The sequence below is a fragment of the Rousettus aegyptiacus genome, unplaced genomic scaffold (assembly GCF_014176215.1).
Source record: "Rousettus aegyptiacus isolate mRouAeg1 unplaced genomic scaffold, mRouAeg1.p scaffold_m13_p_13, whole genome shotgun sequence".
Lineage (NCBI taxonomy): Eukaryota > Metazoa > Chordata > Mammalia > Chiroptera > Pteropodidae > Rousettus > Rousettus aegyptiacus.
This window is the reverse complement of record NW_023416288.1, coordinates 53,286,342-53,308,718: the sequence shown is the minus strand read 5'-3', so window position 1 is coordinate 53,308,718 and position 22,377 is coordinate 53,286,342. Positions and strand designations below refer to the sequence as shown.

Here is a 22,377-nt window from a genome sequence, read left to right as displayed (position 1 = left end):
GCTAGGATCCCGGGGGAAGGAAAACAGGGCAAAGGAGTTCCACGGTCAAGATGGCTTTTGCTTCCTCCAGGGCATTTTCCAGTTTACTCTGCAGGGTAACTGAGGCCAAGCAGAACGTGTCCGTCTTACTGGCTCAAGATTACCAAATCGACTGGGACTGAAAGGGCAAAATTTCAAAGAGGACATTTCAGAGAAGTGAATCTAAAAACCTCTGTACACATTCCCCGTAAGTCACTGGCTGACTGCTAAGCTGCGCATGTACAGGGAGAGACCCCGCACAAGAGTTGAAGAAAACAGTGGCAAAAATGCTAAACAGCTGAGTAGCCATTTCAGTAGCCGTGCTGTTCTGGGAATAAACAAAGCAGTGGAGGTCGTCTCACCAAAGTAAATGACTCTTAGCAGAACACTCTGCTTTCAGTTGACATGAAAAATCCATGACAAGTGACTAAGAATGACATCTTAAGAGTAAGAACTATGCTCCTAGAGAAAGGAAAAACCTGAGATGGACCAGTTCTAAGAAACCTTGAAACTAACCTTTGATAATATGGAATTAATCTGCTGGTACTTTATCTGTCCCACACCTCTGAAAAAATCCACTTTGAAAAATAATAACATCAAGCAGAACTTTGTAAATTTTCATTCATGGTGTTCCGCATCCAATCAAAAAATTTAGAGGGAGGTTAAAAATCGGGATAAATTGCCAAGAACTCAGGAAAAGGAGATAATAGAAACAGACTCACAGGGGGTAAGACATTTCAGTTCTTAGGGACCGACTTTAAAATAACTGTGATTAATATGTCTAAAACAGAACAAGACTGGAGAATTTTAGTATGGAATGAAAATTCACAAAATGAGTAAAATGGAAGTGTTGGAAATAAAAAAAAAATCATTGAAATCAGAAATTCAATAATTGGATTTAATAGCATATTAGATACAAATGACCAGAGAATCAATGAACTGTAACAAAGTTTACATAGTTTTGATACCTATAAAAGGTATCAAAAATAGCATACAGAAGGAAGAAAAGCTGATGTCCAAAGAGATAAAAGGACATTGAAAGAGCATAATATAATTATGAGACATGGTAAAAAGTGATGACGTGTAATCAGAGTCTGAAAATTCCTTGAAATAGATGAAAAACATCAAAACTCAAATTGAAAAAACTCTATATTCTCTAAGTAGAATAAATACAAAGAAAACTATACCTAGGCACATCATAGTGAAAACCAAATTCAGAGAGAAAATCTGAAAATCAGCCAAGGAGTAAAGGATATTTTTCATTCAGGGAATTAATAATATAGCTGGGTTTTCAAAAGAAATGATGGAAATGAGAACACAATGGAATTGCTTTAAAAAGAAAAAAGATAAAATCTACCAATTTAAAACTCTATGCACAGCAAAATAGAAGGCAAAATAAAGACAATTATAGATAAACAGAGCTTAGAGAATTTGTTGGCAATATAGCATAAGAACTACAAAAAGTTCTTTGGGATTAAAGAAAATTATCCCAGATAGAAGCCTCTGTGAAAGAAAAGAGAATACTTTTCTTTCATATAGTAAATACAAGTAAAGTTAATATTGACTGTTTTAAGCAGATACAATGTCTTGTGAGATATAAAATCATATGAAAATGAAATATACCATCTAATAACACAGCTACGAGATAAAGATTAATGAAACTAAGCTGTTTTAATGTTATTGCATTGTTCGAACCTTTCCTTTACCCTGATACCAAAGCCAAAGATACTATGAGAAAAAAAAAATTACAGGCCAACATCTCGATGAACATAGATGTAAAAATTCTCAACAAATATTACCAAACTGAATTCAACAGTACATTGAAAGGATCATAGACCATGATCAAATGGGATTTATTCCAGAGATGCAAGGATGGTTCAACATCTTCAAATCAATAAATGTGCTACACCATATTAAAAAAAATGAAAGATAAAATGATATGAGCATCTCAGTAGATGCAGAAAAGCATCTGACAAAATACAACGTCTTTTTATGACAAAAACTCTCAACAAATTGTATATAAAAGAAATGTACCTCAATATAATAAAAGCCACATATTACAAGCCCATAGTTAACTTCGTACTCAAAGGTGAAAAGCTGAAAGCTTTTCCTCAAAGACCAGGGACAGGACAAGGAGTCCAACTCTCACTACTACTTCTCAGTACTGTACTGGATGTTCTACCCAGAGCCATTAGGCATGAAAAAGAATAAAAGGCATCCAAAATGGAAAGGAAGACGTTAAATTGTCTCTGTTTACAGACGACATAATCTTATATATAGAAAACCCTAAAGACGCCACCAAAAAATAAAAGCATAAACGAATTCAGTATTGTTGCAAAATATAAACTCAGTTGTGTTTTCATACACTAACAACAAAATATCTGAAAGAGAAATTAAGAAAACAGTCTTATTTATAAGAGAATCAAAAACAAGAAAATATTTAGGAACCAATTTATCTAAGGAGGTAAAAGATTGGTATATTGAAAACTAAAAAACATTGATGAAATAAATTGACGACACAAGTCAATAAAAAAAATATTCTGTGTTCATGGAATGGATGAATTAATAATGTTAAAATATCTATATTACCCAAAGCTATCTATAGATTCAAGGCAATCCCTATCAAAACGACAGTGGCATTTTACACAGAAATAGAAAAGCCGATTCTAAAATTCGTATGGAACCACAAAAGAACTCAAATAGCCAAAAAAAAAAAAAAAAAAATCAATTAGAAGAATAAATTTTTGGCATCACATTGCCTGATTTCAATCTATACTACGAAGCTTTAATAATCAAGAGTATGGTACTTGCATAAAAACAGACACATAGACAAATGAAACAGAATAGAGAGCCCAGAACTAAACCCGCACACTTCAGCTGATCTTCAAAAAAGGTGCAAAGTGTACAAAACAGGGAAAAGACATTCTCTTTGAAAACCATGCTGGAGTAACTGGATATCCACATAAAGAAAAATGAATTTGTACTCTTATCCCACACCATATACAAAATCAACTCAAAATGCATTAAAGACATAAATGTAAGACCTGAAACTGTAAAGCTACTAGAAGAAAACAGGGAAAAAGCTTGTTGACATTGGTCTGGGCAATAAAATTTTTGGATAGGACTCCTAGAACATGGGCAACAAAAGCAAAAATAAACAAGTGGCACTACATCAAACTAAAAAGCATCTGCACAGCAAAGGAAAGAGCAGAGTGGAGGGACGACCTGCGGAATGGGAGAAGATGTTTGCAAGCCATACATCCGATAAGGGTTAACATCCAAAACATATAAGGAACCTAAACAACTCAATGGAAAGAAAGCAAACAATCCAATTTAAAAATGAGCACAGGACCTGAATAGACATTTCTCAAAAGAAGATATACAAATGGCCAACAGGTTATGAAAAGGCACTCAAATCCACTAACCATCAGGGAAATGCAAACCTAATCACGAGATGTCACCTCACCTCTTTTATATTAGAAGGGCTAATATAAAAAAGACAAAAGATAAAAAGCGTTGGTGAGGAAGTGAAGAAATGGGAACCTCGTGCACTGTTGTGGAAACACAAATGGGTAGAGTCATTACAGAAAACAGTACATACACGTTCCTCAAAAAGTTAAAAATAGAACTACCATATTATCCAGCAATGCTACTTCTGGGTATATAGTCAAGGGAAATGAAATCGGCATCTAAAGAGATATCTGCAGTCCCATGTTCATTGCAGCATTATTCAGTAGCCTCACTATGGAAACAACTTAAGTGTCTATCAAATGGATAAACGGATAAAGTAGTTGTGATATGTATATGCAATGGATTTTATTTAGTCATAAAAAAAGAAGGAAATCCTGCCACTTGCAACAACATGGGTGAAACTTGAGGGCATTTATGCTACATTTTGAATTCAGAGAAAGACAAATACTGCATTACCTCACTTATATGTGAAATCTAAAAGTCAAACTCATAAAAGCATAGCATTTATGGTGGTTTATGAGAATAGCATGATGGTTACTAGGAGCATTGGGGTGGGGCAAATGGGAAAATAGTGGTCAAAAGTTGCAAAGTTTCAGATATGTAGGATGAATAAACTCTGAAGATCTAATATACAGCATAGTGACTAGTTAATAATACTGAATTATTATGTTGCTAACAGAGCAGATCTCAATTATTCTCATAAAAAAGGGTAAACTGTGGATGATCACTGTTAATTAGCTTGATCGTGGTACTCATTTCACAACGTATACGTACATCTAAAGATAACATTGTTCACTATATATACACATTTTTTTTGTCAATTATACCTCAATAAATGTTCTGAGTTAAATGTGTTATTTGATTAGAGTATTTCTAAAGCATTCAACGTAAAACATAGAACATGTAACTTCTAAACAAGAAGAGGAAAAATTGGGAAACAAAGGAGAAAAAAAGAAAAGAGAAAAATGAAAGAAGGGCAATGAATGAAAAACCTAAAACAGAAAAATCAACCCAATAATAAGATGGTAGAAATAAACCTAATAGTATTATTAATCACAATATGATTAAATTATTCAATAGGTTATAAATTGTCAAACAATTTTAAAAACCTAGGATTTAAAAAATATAGAAAAGTTTTTGAGACTTTTTTAAAACATAGATTTAGAAAGATTTAAGCTCAAAGGATGAAAGATAAATGAAGTAAACACCAATCAAGGAAACCTTAATTTGATATCTGAACACATTAAAAATTTAAAACAAAAGTTATTAATAGGTAGCCAAAATATTGTATCTCTACATTATGATAAAATTTTCAATGTACTCCAATTCACTAATAATATAGCTTTGAAATATATAAAGTAAAAATACACAAATCTGTAATGAGAAATTTACAAATCTACCATATAGTGAGAGATTTTAATACACCTATTTTTGTAATTGATAATTCAAGCAGATAAAAATTGAAGAAGATACGGCAGATCTGGATTGCATAATTAGCACACTTGTTTTAAAAGTGTACATAGGGCTTTATATAATTAGAGAGTATGCATTATTTTCAAGTATACAAGTAAAACTGACCACATGCTAGGTAATAACGCTAATTTCAATAACTCTAAAGGAATTGACATCATATATTTTCTGACTATATTATAAATTAGGCAATGTTTACTACAAGATAATAAAAGAATCTTCATTTGAGTGACTGGAAATTAAAATATACACTTTTAAAAAGTTCATAGCTCAAATAAGAAACCAAAGTGGAAATTAAAAATACTTAAAGCTACCTAATAACAAAATAGTTGTATCGAAACTCATGAAATATAGCTAAAAAAGAAGCGACACAAATTTATAGCCTTAAGAGCTTACAAAGAAAAGCTCAAAGTAATAAGCTAAGCATACATCGTAAGAGCTTAGAAAACAAGTAAAAGAAAAATTCGAAGATAGGAGGAAGAAATAAAATAACAATGTGAAAAAAGACAGAAGGTTTTTTGTGTATGTGAAAGACTAATAAAGTAGCACAAGTTCTGACAAACGGAAAAAGAAATAATACATACACATATTTGTAACGAGAAGGAGGTCATAATAATAGAAAATGGAAATATTTAAAGTGATAATAAGAGGATATTAAGAACAATTTTATTCTATTTTTAACATATGTATATATATATGAAATGGTTAAATATTTTGGAAATTACAATTTATGAAAACTGACTCATAAGAAAGCTTAAATAGTCCTATAATCCTTAAAGTAATTGAAGCAATAAGTTTATTATCTTCTGACAAGATAAACTCCAACCCTGATGGTTTTCTTGGTGATTTGAGGAAATATTCAAGGACCACATAATTCCAATCTTGCACAAATTCTTCCAGAGAATATTAATAGTGAGAATACTACCTATCTTATTTTATGAGATAATAACAGCAACAGATAAGGTTAGTACCAAAAAGAATAATTATAGGCCAACCTCAATTCACATATATAGATGCAAATATCTAATGCTTACCTTTATATCTATACATAAATTGCATATTTACCATAGAGGGTTTATTCCTGGATGTCACATTGATTTAATATTAAATATTAAATACTACACTTCATCATATTAACATATTTAATGGAAAATTATATGTAAAAATCAATAGCTATAGAAGCATTCAATAAAACATCTCCTCATAATAAAAGTGCTTACTAAAAAGAGAACTGAACGTTCTTATCACGGGACAGAGCATTTACAAAACAACCATCATGAGTGCAATATTTGAAGTTGATATAGTGAAATCTTTCTCTTTATTTAACGGAAAAAACAAGATGCCTTTCTCTACTTTAATTCAATATTCTACTGGTGGTACTAACCAAAGCAGTAAAACAATAAAAAAATTAAAGTTAAAAGGATGGCAATGGAAGAAATAAAACTGCCATTTTTAGATGATATGACTACTTGTGCAGGAAATCTGAAAGACTCTATAGGTAAATTTAGAATTATTGAGTTTTATCAAGTTTGATATATAATCAATATATAAAAGGAAGTTGAATTTCTATACACTAGGAACAATAAGCTACAAAATATAATTTTTATAAAGGTAAACATCTACAATAGCAAAAATAAAATGTACTTATAAATGAGTTTAAAAAAAAGGAACAAAAGGAAAACGAGAAAAAATATTATAAAACCTTTAAAATATTAAAGTTGAATTAAATAAAGAGCATTATGTACAAAGCTCATAGGTGGAAAAATTCAACATTTTAAAGGGGCCATTTCTCCCCAAATTGGACATATAGAATTAATATCATTCAAAATTCTAGTAGATTTATTTGCTTATTTCTCATTTTGTTCTTTAAATATTTATATGGAAGGTTGAAGGTCCAAGAATTGCTAAAACACTCTAGAAGAAGAATAAAGAGGTGGGAGGATCTTTCTGACCAAGTTTCAAGACTTATTATAAAACTGCGGTAATTAAAAACAATTTTGTATTGGTGCAGAATTAGACAGAGATAATGAAAGGGAGTAGGGAGCTCAAAACAAATTCACACATGTGTGAAAAACTTGATTCATGCAGATCACTGGCGCCTCGATAATTATTACCCATGTGGAATAAAAAATGTAACAATCAATTTCCAGGTGAATTAAGACTAATGGCCAAATGCAAAACAATAAAAGCTTTTAAAATACAGCAAAGTTAATTTATTATTAATTTATTTATTATAGTTCTCAAGACAACTATAAAGGAAAATAATGGTCACTTGAAATTAAAAGTCAAAACTTCAGACATACAGAGAAAGAAAAGCTAAGTACCAAATAGAAAGCAGATATTTTCAGTATATATTGCTAACAAAAGATTAATTAGTATTCAGATTATATAAAGAAGGCATTCCAATGAGTTGATAAGAAAAAGAAAACCCAATATGAAAATGAGTAAAAGACAGGAACCAGAATTATCACAGAGAGAAAGCAATATAGCTCATCAACATATGAAAGATGGTCAAATTCATTTCTTATCAAAGAAATGCTAATTAAAATCACGAGGGAATGTTATTTCATGCCTACCAGACTAGCTAAAGATGAAATTTCATAATACCAAGTTATGACAAGTATGTAGAGCAACAGGAACGATCATCTGTTGTTGGAGTGCAGACTGGCTCAACACTTTGAAAACAACTTGGAAATAACTTAAAAAAGTTGAATATACATAAATCTTATAACTCAGTAATTCTACACCTAGGTGTATACTCCAGGAAAACTGCCTGTGTGAACTAAAAGTCACGTACAAGAATGTTAAGAAGACAATGTTATTTGTTAATCTGCCCTGTAGTAAGCAACCTTTAACATGGCCCCCAATCATGCCCACTTCTGGGTATTCATGGTCTTGTCTAATCCCTTCCCCTTGAGTGTGGGCTAGAACCAGTGTTTCGCTTCTAATGAATGTATGGTAAAGTGATAAGATGTCACTTTTGAGATTAGGTTACAAAAAGAATCTGGCTTTCGTTCATTTGTCTCTTTCTCTCGGAGAGTCTTCACTCTGGGGGAAGCAAGCTCCTATACGATGAAGCCCACGTGGCAAGGAACTGATGTGTAACGTAAGGGTTACTTGAACATAAGCACTGCCACCCCCCCCCCCCCCCCCCGACAGTGGATTCGTTGGTTGAGGCATCTTGGGGGAGATACCAGGGACAGTGCAGGAATTTCATTACGTTACTCAGAACAGCGTGCAATTTAAAACTTATGAATTGTTCATTTCTAAAATTTTCTATTTAATGTTTTCAGACTGTGGTTGACTGTGGGTAACTGAAATGGTGGAATCGTGGGAAATTAAATCAATGTACGAATAAATAATTTGGAGTATGAAAGGATGGATGATGGATGGGTGATCAGCTAGACGTACATTCTGTGCTCTACATCTGGTTAGGCCTGCACTTCTTCCCACAGTTTCCAGGATTATCTCACTGGTAAATGTTTTCCTCCTAGGCTAAAGGCCTTCTCCCTCCATTGCCCTTTGAGTCAACTCAGCGGCCAGCTCCAGGGCTATTCATCTAGTAACTGTTTAACCCAGCACTTACCAGAGGCTAAATGCATTCTGGACTAACATTCCACCTGGTCCCCTGCACCCCCTCTCACCATCACCCCTCCCGCGCCTCACCCCTTCCTCCCCCACCACTGACACTCTGAAGGCCCCTCGCAGAGGCCTTGGGTAGGTGAGGACTTTAACCTTGGGGGAGGGAGGGTTATGTAGAGTCAGGCTACACTGAAAAAATTCAAGAGCGAGCTCCAGGTGGTGAGATGCCATCGCCTCCACAATTCTTTTCAGCTCTCATCTCAATACTCTGGCGGAGCACAAAGAAATCACAAGAAAATAGGAGAGCATGGCTTCCCGATAAACAAGGGTGAATAACTAGATGGCAAGAAGGAAAGAGAGACCGAGCTGCAGGGGGTGGGGTACCAGAGAAGGTTCTTAGCGGCAAACGGCAAGGCAGCCTGCGTGGAACACGTCTGTCACTGCCCCCTCGGGAACACGCAGAGGCCCCACACCGGTCCCCACCCCTCCTGATCCCATATTAACGCCCAGACAGCCTCTCGGGTCATTCGCCACATCTCCCCTCCTCCCCTCCGGAACCACCAGAGCTATGGGCTGTGGCTAGTGTCACCGCCGGGCTTTTCCTGGACCAGACCCTATGGCTGAGCTACACTCACCGTTTGCCCCACTCACCGTCTGCCCCAATGTTCCCTGCAGTGTGGATTCGGGGACTGAGAGGGCTGGCGAGGAGGGAGGAGCGGCAGTTCCCAAGAGAAAGCAGCTTCTCAGGAGAGAAGGGACCGAGATGCAGACAAGGCCTGGGACTTGGGAAGTCGCAGGCAGGCGGGGCGAAGAGGGGCCACCTCGGGAGCTGATTGGTGGCCGCGGCAGGGGGCGGAGCCTGGCTGGCCGCCTCCAGCCTGCAGAGGCTCCGCTTTGTGTCAATTTCTGCACGAAGATGGGGCCCCAAATCCAGGGTGGAGACACTGGGGCCCTACCTGGGAGCGCCAGCAGGACAATTTGTTGAAAAATAAATCCCCGAGACTGTTTATGAACAAATGAGAGGTTGATGATAATATATTTTTATATATATTAATCACAATTATATCCAAGGAGGAGTTAAAAATCTATGGGTTACAGATATATTTTTAATTAAAATAATCAATTCGTATTAAAATGGAGACTGTGACTTCATTCTTTTAAGAAAATTTTGCATCGCTTATAGAAGGACAGGACTAAGTGTGAAGAAGTTAGTACTTCTTCATAACCACTGAATTGCTTTAAAAAACCTCACATGTATGAATTTTATGAATTAAATAGAATGGGTTAAAATTTTTACTAACCAATAATAGGTGACAGATATTAGGCATGTGTGAGAGACAAGGTAAGGTTATTAAAAGCCTGGACTCCAAAGTCACTGTGACATTCCCTGCATACTGGCTGGGGAGTGAGTACCTGTGGTTTCCTGGGGCAGCCATAATATGTGGCTTGAAACAACACCATTTATACTGTTCTGTAGGTCAGAAGTCCAGCCAGCCAGCATCTCACTGGCTTGCATCAAGGTGCAGGCAGGGGTGTGTTACTTCTGGAGGCTCTAGGGGAGAATCCATCTCTTTGCCTTACCCAGCTCCTAGAAGCTGCCCAAATTCTTTGGCATGAGACCTCTCGTTCCAAGCCAGCAATCTCATCAATCATCAGAGCCAGCAATCTCATCCTTTGGACTTTTGCTTCTGTTGTCACATCTCATTCTCTGCTTCTCCTCTTTCACTTATTACTGAGCAAGTTTGACCTGCTAGTTCCCTTTCTGTCCTGGATCCGATAGGCCTCCCTCAATTCTAAATCTCACTTGTCCCTGTATCCTCATTTCCCTTAGGTATTTATGTTCATCTTCTGTCTTCTGCATTGTTTGTCTTTGTCCCCCAGATAATTTACTTCTTTACAGGTAGAAAGTGTAGTGGGTGGAACACCTTACCAACAGAACACTTACGCTGTCCTTTTACTGTTACTTAAAAGTCAGGTGCTTTACAAAGTTGTTGAAATACGTGTGACAACATGTGAGAAAGGACATTCTAAACTCCTAGAGGCTGTCAGTACTGTTTCCAGTCTGGTCTCTTCTTTTCTTCTGGGAGCCCTCACCCAGGCCAGACTTGCTTACCTAGTTCCAGAGCCAGTCTAGGAAGAACATGGCTCTGACGTCAGAGGGGGAGGGGTGCGGAGCCTGGAGTGAGAGGAGGCAGCAGGGGGAGGATTGCTGCTGAGCAGAACAGTCTGGCCCCCATTGGCAGTGAACTTGCTGGCAGAGGTCCCTGTAGTCTGTGTGTGTTTGCAGGGTGAAGGGCTGTAGTCTGCACTGGCCCTGTCTCCTCCTAGCTCCAAACACACACACACACACACACACACACACACACATACACGCGCGCGCGCGCGCGCGCGCACACACGGAGCAAAGCCTCGAGGACCACGATCTTGGCCTCACAGATTTTGTATTGAAAACTCTGGAACCTTAAGTGGGCATCTGAATGTCAAGGTTATGTTCCTATCTGTGCTAACTCTGCTGCCTGCATTTCAGTGTTCCTTTTTTTTTTTTTTTTTTTTTGATTAAGGAGGACACTGAATGAGACGTTTTAGCTCTGAAGCTGTGACCATATACACAGCAAGAATAACACCAAAATGGTGTGCTCTGCGGTGTGTATGGGGGGAGTGCTGGCAGGCATGTGTTATGTTCACTATCAGTTTCTGCGAGGAGGAGGGATGTGGCAGGAGAGAAATGCAGCTGTCTTGGCAGAGAGAATAAGAAGGGGAAAGCTTAACGCCAAGGAACCTGGGTCTTTCAGGAACAATTATTCTGCAATCCCTAAACCCCCATCGGTCTTCACAGGTCCCCCAGACACCCTTTTCAACAATGTTTTCCCCTTTCACCCTCAAAGAAATTACCCCTCTGTGTCTGGGAAGCCAAGTTGCTCATTTCTCGAAACCTCTGAGAAGTGAACCCCCTCATCTGCACACCAATCTCAAGTCAGGCCTGGCAGGTAGTTCTGAGGGAGATTAGATTTGAGGCTAAGTGAGGGGAGGACAAAGGCTTGCAGATTTTGAGAAGGAGGTAGGGAAGAAGGAGTAGAGCTTATGCCTATGGGCAAAAAGTGTGATCCTCCTTTACGAGAGAATTCTTCCTGCCTTGAAACTGGGACATAGCCTCCCCCCTCCCCCGCAATCCTCTTAGACTTGAACTGAAGATGGGCTCTCCCTGGGTCTTTAGCCTATTGGGCCTCAGACTGGATCTATACCATTAGCTCTCCTGAGGCTCCACCTTGCAGGCTCACCCTTGTCCACCTTAAAACAAAACAAAACAAATCCTGCTAGTTATTTTACCAGTAAAAAATGTGTTTATTAGTGAATAACAGAGAAATGGCGATTCAGTACACGTGAGCTATATAGCAAACCATAGGCTAGTCTAGAGAACCAAGGAGAGGAATGTTACTTTGCAGAGAAAAATGAGGAGTTAGACGTGGCTCTTGTAAACAAAACGGCCATTGGTAAAACCTGGCGGTGGAAGTGTAGTGGCTCCTCATTGGTCGAGTCATGGCAGTTCCTCATTGGCTAGATCTGTTGCTAGGCAAGGAAAAAGTCCTCCTTCCGGTAGTAAAGTAGGCGTCTTCCTGTGAGAGGCGGCGGTGCGGCGGCCCTTCCGGCTTCCGGCCCTCGCTCTAAACGCGGTTTCCGTTATTCGTTTTCACACCCTGCGTCTTTTGAGGCTTGCCGTCCCTCCATGATCCAGTGAGCCAGTTCCTTAGAGTAAATTTCTATCTTTCTATCCGTCTCTCCTGTTCTTTTTCTCTAGAGAAGCCTGACTAATGCGGCCGACTGGTTTGTGTATTTGGAATTCGCTGTTCCTGGGCTCCACGTGGCTTCGCTGTTGGCCGCTGCTGAGCTGAGAACTCCCGAGTACCAGCTCCTCGCAGGGGCTCCTTGTTCACAGAGGGGGAGGGTGAGAGTGGGACAGACCTCACTCCCCCTGTGTCTCCGTTTTCTTGCAGCCTTGCGCTGTCCCACCGAAGGGACTTGGGGTGTGGAAGGGAGGAGAAGTCCACTGACGGGAACTCTTCTCCACAGTCTGGGATAAAAACCGCACGAAAATACATCTGCTGCAGGAGGGCCGTTAAGGCTGCTTCTCTCTCCCCATTTTCTTCCTCGCCTCATGTCCCTCCCTGTGAACTTTTGTAGGGAATTAAATAGATTTCTTAAACGGAATTACTACAAACACAGATGCGAAGGAGAAAGCTTTAAAAGCTTATGTTTGGAACGTTTTGTGTTTAGAAATCGAATTTGTTCAGGAAAGTCATGGAGAAATAAATAACAAAGTAGTGGGAGGATTGGAAAAAATTGATGAAGCTGGAGAATTTTTTTTTTTTTTAGAGAAAGGTTATGTGGTGTCTTTGGGATAATGACATTTTTATGAAAGCAGTATAGTGCATGGATAGATGGAAAGTAAGAAAAAAGTAATTGTACTGAATATTTTTAAGTTTAAAAGATTTTTTTTTCTTTTTTTTTTTCTTTTTTTTTTAGTTTGGGCTGCTGTAACAAAATATCATGGACTGGATGGCTTAAATAACAAATATTTGTTTCTCAGTTCTGGAGGCTGGGAAGTCCAAAGATCGACTTGCCAGCAGTTTGGGTGTCGTGCAAGGATTCTCGTCCTGGTTCATAGACGTCTTCTCCCTGTGTCTTCGCTCCCTGTGTCCTCACATCGCTGAGAAAAAAGAGCTCAGGTATGTTCATCTCCTTACAAAGGCACTATCCTCATTCATGAAGGCTTCACCTTCATGACCTCATGACCTCCCAGAGGCTCCACCTCCTAATGCCATCACATTGGGAGTTTGGATTTCAACATATAAATTCTGGGGTGACCAAACATTTAGTTCATAACAGTTAACTTGAACTCAACAAAAACGTGAAAAATTGGCTCAGATAAATGTTTCTTCATAACAAGAACATCTGAACTCTTGCTGAGAATGCTGCTACACCATGATTTTCTCCACTTGGTTGGGTGTATCATCTTCTCAGGAAATGGCCCTGAGTGCCTAAAACTGAGTGCTGCTGGTTTCGTTGGTCTCTCGCTGTGAAGACCATGACTTTTCTTAGGGCTACACACCACTTCAGTCCACTATCTCATGATTGGGTGATATCAGGGAGAATTCTGAGCATTTTATCAACTTACTTTATTTCCTTAGTATAATTTCTTAGGCCATGAAGGGGCTGTTGGAAGAATGAGTGGAGGATAGAATTTAAACATCATTCCAAAATGAATGAGAACCTTGCTTTTTGCAGAGGCAGGATTTGGAGCCAAATAGCCTAGCTTCAAATATCCATTCTTACATGAGACATATTTGGAGAGAGTCTGGTACATAGCAAGAGCTCAGTAAATGCCAGACATTTATTATTAAATTAATGTCACTTTTAGAAGTTCATAGAATGAGGTCGTACCCCATTCCTTCTTTGCACTATGCTAAGAAATAGTTATCTTACAACTTTCTTTAAAATTAATTTTATTAGATAACGATGGAAGGAAATTGTGTGATCTAGCCTCTTTATCTGTCATCCTGCCACTGCCTTTTAACAGATGTAAGCATTTATGCTAACCAACATGTTCCTGGAAGAATTTCACCTAGTTTCTCTTACAAATTCTCGATGTTCACTGTTTTTCCTCTAAGTTAAACAGTTTTATATGTCTTTTTTCTCCTGGTCACTCAAATATACATCCTCTGCACCATAAATTTGTAGTCTCTCTTGCTTTCTCTTTCTCTCCGCACCCGCCCCCCCTCCACCAAATCTCATTTAGGAAATTCAAATAGGGTAGTTTCAAGAAAGAAAAAAATGCCTTACTGTCCTTCTAAGGAAAGAAAAACAATCTATTTTAAAGCAAGATCCAAAAAAAAAGTCTTGACAGCTCTGGTTCGGGCCCGGATACACCTATGGGGACACTCTTGAACACTTCTTGGCTTACAGAAGTTACTGGTGAAGACACCAACAGCCTGGGGGCAAAGGAACCCCAGATCCACCCAATTTATTATAGCTAGCTAGACCTCCATTTCCTTACATATAGGGCCTGGATTTTTGGCATGTATCCCCTGAGAAAGTCAGATTTAGGCTGGCCATTCTTGGAGGAAGTCCCCAGATCCTGAAGACACTAGGAGTCTACTTCAACAGATCCAGGGGCAGGAGAAGCCTCCCTTCCCACCCCTACTGAGGAGGCCAGCTGTTCTGCCCTCTTCCTTTTATTTCCAGTGCCTTGATGGTAGACTGGAGAGTCCAGAGATGCTGAAAGCTGACATGTTCTGAAAGACAAGAGACTCCAACAGACCCTTAGGTGTGAGGGAATCTTATTTTCTCTATCCACCCACACCCCTTGAGCTAGCTGCAATTTCTGCTCTCACCTTATCACACTCTAGGGCCTTTGTGTTCTACCTGGAACCCTGGGAAGGTGCAGTGATGGTCAGTCTATGCTTGTAATGATCTCTCTATATCTAAAAGGTATTCAGGCCTGCTCTCAACCTCTGCTATTGCTAAAGAAAAAAAAAAAATCTCAACCCCTTTTTTATTGCTTATGGTTAGAAAAATAAACATTTCCACTAAGTTAGATCCCCAGCAGATTAACTGAGAAATATCCTTAAAAAACGATGCAAACTACCAACAGTAATGATGAACTTTCAAAGGTAAGTGCAGAAGGGCTGAAGAGGTCAAACCAGATGTGTTACTACTCTGATTATTTTGATTTTATATATGGATATAAATCCTCTAAAGATTCTATTTATATCCTGCTTTTTTTTTCCATCTAAAATAGCATTTGTGTTTTTTTCCTTTACATTTGTCTAATGGTTCATTGCTGGTCTGAGGAATACTACTAATTTTTTTTTTCTTTTAAAGAAACTTACGTGTGATGTTACATATTGATTTAAAATAGAGAGATAGTATTCATTATGTTAAGGAAATATATTTCTAGCATACCAAAATATCTAAAGTCTGTCCTGGGCAAAGCATCTTATTAAATTGCTTTTGTTTTTTTCTTATTGATCCAGTAGATGTTCAGGTTTTAACTTTTTACACTGGTGGAGTGTATGCACTTGATTATAGTAAATTATGTTTTCATTAAGCTGTTAAACTTACTAACATTTAAGAGTTTTGATCTATTGTTTTTTTAAATGAGCTTCATCTATACAACACTTCTTAGATTTTTATTTTTGTGATCAGGAACATATTAGTAAGCGAAGTATGCTCAAATAACTTTGGAAAATTCCATGTTCTATACCTGTTTTTACAAATGCTAAGTCATATCAACATATTAAAGGCTCTGAGCTATCCTGTAGCAGATAATACTGCTTAAATTTATTTAATGTCACACTGTTTATATTTATTTAGAAATGATTTTTTCCCCCCCTGGAATGCCTGTTAAAATGTGTTGGACAGACTTCTGCAAATACCAACTTAGGGACACATTGGTCTGTGGATTTTTTTCTGACTTTGCCAGGTTTAATCACTAGAGTTATGTTAGCTTTATAGGATCTGCACGTGAACAAAAATTTGTCAATATTTTGGATTATTTATGTTAAAATAACATTATTGTAATTATGAAACTACTGTGTCTGGTATAGAAAATTGGAAAAATACAAAAATCATAGAACAAAAAAATTTAAATAACTTACATATAATCCTAATATTAGGGATAATCATAGTTAACATTCTGATAAATTTTTATATATATAGGCATTTATATATTTATGTATGTTCCTATATTTATAAAGTTGAGACTATTTTGTATATCACATTCAGTTCTATGTTTTATTCACCATGATTTATATTTTGAACATTTTACCATACCATTAAACATTCTTTAAACATTTTTAGTGGTTGTATAATAGTTCATGTCATTTACTGAAGTTATGTTTATTTTACATTTTAAAAATCAGATGATTCCAAAAGTTTGCTAGTCACAAAAATCTTGTTAAAAATGTTTTACTTAACATCTTGATCTCATTTTGATTATCATTGTAGTCCTCGAAGTAGAATTAACAAGTCAAAAGTAAGTTTTTGATACATAGTACCCAATTATTTTTTAGAAACATTTTATATATTTATACTCCTACCAATTCAATTGGACTGTATCTGTCTGGACTTCTGCTGGACTGAATACCTTATTTTCCAAACATTATGTAGTCCCTCTACATGTTATCTGAAATCCTTATTGGTACAGATTGAAATATGTGGCAGAAGGGGTTTTTTTCTCCTTTCTTTCCTTCCTGGAGCCCAACATATATAGTGCCAGAATGAGAGAAAGGCATATTTTGAAATATAAACCAGGGTATGGGGAGGTTGGGAAGATTTATTAGCTAAAAATTAGTATTTGTAGTTTAAAAGTCCATGTATCTTTTAGATAATCTTTCAGAGGCTGGTTTAGGTAAGAGTTCTACTCTATTTACATCGTCTCATCCAAAGAACTTCCTTTTCCCCGCTAGAACCTCCTATTAAGTAGGGAAGCTGAATGGAGCAAGAAAAGTGGCAGAAAAGTCTAGCCGAAGGCTTGGCACAGAGGATTTTGTGAATGGCGACTGGAGTTAACAGGGCAAGAGCTATCTGGGGTTCTTTTTCTAATATGTAGTTGAAGTGGAAGAGGAGGAAGGCAAAGCCAGGGAGAATTATGAGACTCAGGGTAGAATGGTGAGACTGCATCTTGGGCCCAAGCTCAAGTCTTGGGGGATGTTGCACAAGCTGACAGGTTAACTGATGGTGGCTTTCCTCTCCTAAAGGCAGGGAGAATGGAGAGGCAGCAGATTCTGCTTTGATCAGGGGAGGATGCAAGTGGAAAGGACACCTCAACTTTTGTTATTCTTGATGACTGGATGGGCATGAGATCACAAACTTTACTCTTCTGTGGGGATTTCACTTTAGTGTTGAAGTGAAACAAAATGTCTTAATTGTCAGTTTGATGCTTCTGATAGATGTTGGACATTTGAATGAGCCCTGCTCCATATATTATTGATCACACCACCTCCCTAACCTTTGGAGATTCCATTATCTCCTTTGAAGATTTGGCAGTGCCTACTCTTTTAAATGGAATTATCTAGAAGGCATGAATGGTAATGCTTTTGCATGCATCTTGATGACCAAATGAAATGCATCTCTATCTGTGTAAATCTACCTCTGTTAGATCCTGTGAAGCACTTGGTTGTTGCTTCACAAGACGGTGTGGAAGTTTGTGAATTTTTCTTTTGATGAATCCTCACTTCATTTATAATAAATTTGTATTTTACATCATTATGTAAATCATATTCTATATACATAAAACTTCATTTCAATTAAAATTTTTATCAAAAATTGAATTTCAGAAAAATATCTCTGAGGAAATTTTAGCTACAATTAGGCTTCCAAGTTTAATTTAAAATTTAACTGCCCATGTTACTACGTATGAAAAATTCAACTAAGATAAGATGATTAAGGCCCACCTTTTGAATGGTTAAGTTTAGTCCTCTACCTAGAAGACAGCAGGTTCTTTAATATTAAATACTTTAAAATGTGGAGAAAACCAACTACCGTCTTATTAGAAATATAGAGGACAAAGGAATATGTAAAATGGCACCATAGGGATGTCATTAGCAAATTCAAATTGTGGGAAATTCTAGAAGAGCTTAAAGTGCAAAGAACTTTTCTTGAACCATTTTAGAGCAGGTTGCTAATGTAATGTCCTAATCACATCTGAATATTAAGGAGACTTCTATATAAGCACCGTATGACCATTACAATCAGAAAAATTAACATCGGTACATCACTACCATCTAATCTTCAGGTTTCATCTTAAATTTTGTTAATTATATGAATAATGGTATTTGTAGCAATAGGATCTAGTTTAGAGTCACACATGTTGTATTTACTTGTCATTATCTTTGGTGTTCAATCTTGAACAGTTTTTCAGTCTTTCCCTCACTTTATGACCTTTACACTTTGGAAGCAAGCTATTTTATATATTCTAAATTTGAATTTTTTCGATTTTTTTTTGTGATTAGTTTCACTTTTATTCAGTTTTGGCAAGGGTATCATGAAACTGATGCTGAGTTCTTCAGTTTGTTGGATGTCACACGATGTTAATTTATCCCACTACTAATGATGTTCATGCTCATTACTTGATTAAGGTGGTGTTTGCCAAGCAGTTGAAAAGCTGTTGCTTTAGCAAAATATTCTCATTTAGCTCCCCTATAATATAGTCTTCCAGTGCTATTTTAATTTAGTATACCCTACCTCATAATGCCATAAACTCATTTTTTCCAAAAGTGGTGGCAAGGGCATACCTAAAGCCACTGACCTGGCTTTATTTGGATTTGCAGTTTTGTGTCACATTAACCTTTTGTATTTGATTATTTAGAACATTTTTCTTACCTTTTTTTCTTAATATCTAGTATCCCCAATTTATATGTAGGAACACTGTGCCATTGGTTTCCAATATCTAATTTTTAACGTAAACATTAATGTGAAGTAAGTATATTTACTCAGGCTTATACAACCGTTTATATGGAAGACTAATTAGAGAAATCCTTTTATTCCGTATAAAATCAAACATATATACTAGAATTATTTGTCTAAATACTAGGTTGGGAAATTACACAAAACTTTGATTTTCAAAAGAGGAGAAGGAGTTGATGAGTGGGTAAGGAGATGGTAGGATGGCATAGGTGGATGGGAGAGAAAGAGCTGTGTCCACATCTGCCATCATGAGTGGGGCCCGCACCCAGGCCTGGGTGCTGTGTGTGTGGGTGCTGGGTGGTCGATTGCTATGTCCTGTCTCTCAGCTCCAGGGCTTGTGTAGCAGAAAGAACAGATGGGAGGTAACGAACTTGCGGAGTTCTGCCTATACTCTGTCATTAATTCCTGTGTCATGCTGAGCAATCATTTTCCTTCTTTGGACCTCAGTTTGCATGTTATGGGAAAAAAAGGAATATGTCAGAACTATGAAATTCTGAGACAGAAATAAAGCATGAGAGTAATACTAGTGGAGCAAAACAGAAAATTATCATTAAAAAAAAACACCTTTTGCCCCTTTTGGGCTCACAAGTTTTTAACCTATAGACAAACCTTCCTATGTTTTACACATTCACAAAGATCTGTCATTCCAACCACATGCACAGTTTTAACTGCTTCCTTCTCTGTCCCCACTCAAGGAACTTCCCTGCCCTCTCACTGTGATGCCTGTGTAGCTAAATCTGCCATATTCCAGCAACTGTTAGAGGTAAAATCGTCCTCATTTATGATATAATTTCTGCTGAGGAGGAGAGTCATCCTCAGAGAAGTGATGAGATAAACAGTCTGGAGTTTTAAAAAGTGGGAAAGGAGAGTGAAAAGGAGAATTATTGTCTATCAAAGCCTCTACCTTCTGAGGCCTGAGGGGCTGTGGAAGCTGATTCAATAAGATTTATAGATATAGCTTATGGGGCTCATATGCTTGGAAAATTCATAGAGCTGAAATAAATGAAATTATAAAACCATTTAAAATTTTTTAGTCCTGTTAAAATGTGCTTTTTTTTTTCCTTTGAAAGGATCAAGTTCTTAGGCATTGGTTCTGACACAGCTTTTTCACTGAAATGCTATCAGAGACATTCTGCATAGCTGGAAATTGCTAGTTCCAACAGATTTTTGAAAATGATCCCCAAGAAGCTATTGGGTAAAGAAGCATAAAGGAGAAGGAAGGAGGTTGCTTGCCATTAAAGTAAATTTATAAGTGCAGTATAAAAAGCTGAGCTGCCTTCTAGGAATGGGAAGAGTTAGTCATGGCCCTGGGCTTTCCAGTGCTTTAGGAGCACAGGCCCTTACATGCCCACAGAGCTGCTCTTTCTGTTTCAGGTGGGTGGGGCAAGGAGAAATTATTTCCTTAGGCAAAGTAGTTAAAAAACCCCACACAAACCAACTCTGTTCTTTCTATGAGCTTAAAATGACAGCAAGACATTGACAGTTGCAGTGGCAGAAGGCTAGAGTCACCAAAGGTTATATTTTAACGATAAGGAGTTGGTCTTTGCTGTTCATGCCTCATACTTGATTTTGCCTATAATTTCAATGTCATTCTCTATCCCTCCCCCATTTTTAAGGGTCTCGGTTTTCTCTTACATGATCTATTTACAAAGTGACAGTAAGATCAGGTATTTCATATTTTAAAAATTTCACTTAGAGTAATTACTCTAAAAATTTCACAAAGGGGATGACCTCAACATAAAGGAATAAATGTAGATACTGTTACTGTTTTCTTAATCTACCAGGTGTCCAAGAAGGGACTCTGTGACTGTAGAAAACATCAATATATAAATATCAATTAAAATTTAAAACTTTATACAATTAAGACAGTGGACTTTTGAAACAAATACACTCTGATGGATTAAAAGTAATTAGCTGACATCTTTGAAAGATATTTAAGTATTAGCATGACATTAGAATGCTTTAAAGCATGCACATGGTAATAAATGCTAAAATTAATATAATAAGAGATAGGGCAGGATTTTACTAATGAGTATTTGGACACTCTCTTGCCCAGTATGTACTTAATTCTGTAACCAATTCGACATCACAAGATATATTTGTGTATTTAAGGGATATGATAAATTTTTTATTTTAGAATGGTCATTCTGGTAGAAGAGTATCAGCTGATTTGGAGTGGGCACAGGCCGAATCAGTCATATTCAAAAGGAACTTGTTGCACATTTTCAGATGGTAGGTGATGAGACATGTGTTAATACATTAGCAGTGTGAATGAAGACAAAGGGAGAGGTGGGAGATATGTAAAACAATGAAAGGAAATGATTTATTCTATGGAATGTTGATGCAGAGGGAAAAATTAAACATGATACCTTGGGAGAGTGGCAGAATTTTAGTCTCTTGCTAGAAATAAAGGAGTCAGGAGAGAATACAGTTTGTAGAGAAAAGAGCCGATGATGAGATATTTGGGAAACATTCATTAAACCGTTGAAGTAAGTATCTGGACTTTTGGAGAGAAGTCCAGGAGGAAAGTGTAGAATGGAGAGTGAATCATGTAGAGTTGATGATTATTATTATAGTTACAGGTATGTCCTGCAAGGAAGAGCTGTAAAAATAAAAGTACAAGTTCTGAGACCATGTCATTAGAAAATGCTCACAGTAATGGAGCAGGAGAATTTAAAATAATTATCCAAGAATACAAACAAAATCAGGACAAAAGAGCATCATAGAATTGAGAATTTGAAGGAACAAATAGTTAAGTTGATTAAACAATAAAGAACTAAAGTAGAATAAGATTCTTTGAATTCGATGATTAGAAAACCACGGGTGACCTTCAAGAGTGCAGTTTCTATAGATTAATGAAAGTGGAAACCAGATTTCCACAGCTGAAAGGACATATGTTATCAAGACCAGCAAAGGGATACTAATCATTTGAGAATTTTGTATGTAATAGGAAGAGAGAGAATTAGAATGATAATTATGTAACAAAGACTTTTCCCCTCAGGTTGAGCCTGAATAACTTTTACAATAAGGGAGAAGGAATCAATCAGGATCAAGAGAGGCCCAGAGTGGTAGAAAGGGAGAGTAATTGAAGGAGTAAGATCCTGAATGTGATCAAGACCTTGAAATGAAAGGTCACCCAATTATTATCACTAAATGATGGACATTTGCCCTAATTCATTCACTAGGAATTGTATATCTTCAACACGTCGACTTCTTCAGTCACTCAGTTGGCCAATATATCCACATTTTACAGATAAAATATGAAGCTCAGAGAGGCTAAGTAGCTTGCTCTAGATCTTGAGGAGCAGAAAAGAATAGATTGAAAGCAGGAAATGTTAGGCCCTAAAGCTCACACTTTCTCTGGGATGTGAC

At 37.1% G+C, this 22,377-nt stretch overlaps 1 protein-coding gene and 1 long non-coding RNA gene across 6 annotated transcripts in view; one reads left to right on the top strand and one right to left on the bottom strand.

Annotated features, from left to right (window-relative positions):
- LOC107516932 (TRPM8 channel-associated factor 1) overlaps positions 1–9,336 on the bottom strand; it is a 48,108-nt gene extending 38,772 nt beyond the window's left edge. For 2 of the 3 annotated variants that reach the window (XM_036230761.1, XM_036230758.1), the window contains exon 1: positions 9,193–9,336. The gene's annotated coding sequence lies outside the window, so the exon portion shown is untranslated. Of the gene's footprint in view, positions 1–9,176 lie in introns of all 3 variants that reach the window. The other variant, XM_036230759.1, reaches the window with a different exon arrangement.
- The window catches only part of LOC118610757, a 167,487-nt gene that overhangs the window by 99,090 nt on the left and 46,020 nt on the right, over positions 1–22,377 (top strand). Inside the window, exons 1-2 of one of the 3 annotated variants that reach the window (XR_004954017.1) lie at positions 12,213–12,273; positions 13,127–13,265. This is a non-coding gene — a long non-coding RNA (uncharacterized LOC118610757). Of the gene's footprint in view, positions 1–12,212; positions 12,292–13,126; positions 13,266–22,377 lie in introns of those variants that run through there. The other 2 variants (XR_004954018.1, XR_004954016.1) reach the window with 2 other exon arrangements.